The sequence below is a fragment of the Sinocyclocheilus rhinocerous genome, unplaced genomic scaffold (genome assembly GCF_001515625.1).
Source record: "Sinocyclocheilus rhinocerous isolate Xijiao unplaced genomic scaffold, SAMN03320098_v1.1 scaffold504, whole genome shotgun sequence".
NCBI classification, from domain to species: Eukaryota; Metazoa; Chordata; class Actinopteri; order Cypriniformes; family Cyprinidae; genus Sinocyclocheilus; species Sinocyclocheilus rhinocerous.
Genome location: NW_015645076.1, coordinates 1,551,032 through 1,551,767, shown reverse-complemented (window position 1 = coordinate 1,551,767; position 736 = coordinate 1,551,032). Strand labels below are relative to the sequence as shown.

Here is a 736-nt window from a genome sequence, read left to right as displayed (position 1 = left end):
CTCTTGTGAGAGGAGAAGCAGCTTTCACACAGGAGTCTGCTACTGATCCGTGGCTGTTTATCACAAACACAACATTTATCCATTATTTTGATTTCAACTCCAAACATTGTCACTGGAAATGCTTTTTCAGCATTGCAATTCTTTTTTTACACAGTACAGTAATACAATCTTTCACATATGATGTTTAAACACAATAAATATAAGCAACATTATTCAATGCATTTTAATTTTGCATTTACTTCTAGATTTATATATTAAGTTGCTCAAGCAAGTGGCAAAACATTTAAACTACTTTTCTTACGTTATCACAAACTTACCATTGACAGAAATAGTCAGCTCTACTGCCTTTCCTTTTGCATTGAAATCTTTATTACAAGCAATCCTGCCGTTCATAAAGAACTTTTTCCTACTTCCACGAGTGTCATCTACCACTGCATGTCGTGCCAAACCTGTCACGGCAGTGTCATCAGCTTGAGATCGGTTTTTGGAGATCTGACTTTTTAGAGACTGCCGATCAATCATCCCAACGTGATTATCGGCCGATAGTGATCGGTAGCCGATCAATCTGAGCACCCCTACCTGCTGTTGTGGTCTTCTTTTTCTGATTGGTTCTAGGCAGTGGCGGCTCGTCGGGGGAGGTACAGCTTCCCCATAATTTTGAGGTGAAAATGGGAGGAGGACGATTTAATGTCAATAAAATTCACAGTTCATCCCAGTTCATGTCTCAGAATGTGTA

The 736-nt window shown here is 39.3% G+C and overlaps 1 protein-coding gene across 2 annotated transcripts in view; it reads left to right on the top strand.

Moving 5' to 3' along the window:
• LOC107705582 (E3 ubiquitin-protein ligase MARCH7-like) overlaps positions 1–736 on the top strand; it is a 24,325-nt gene that overhangs the window by 9,246 nt on the left and 14,343 nt on the right. The window lies entirely within an intron of this gene.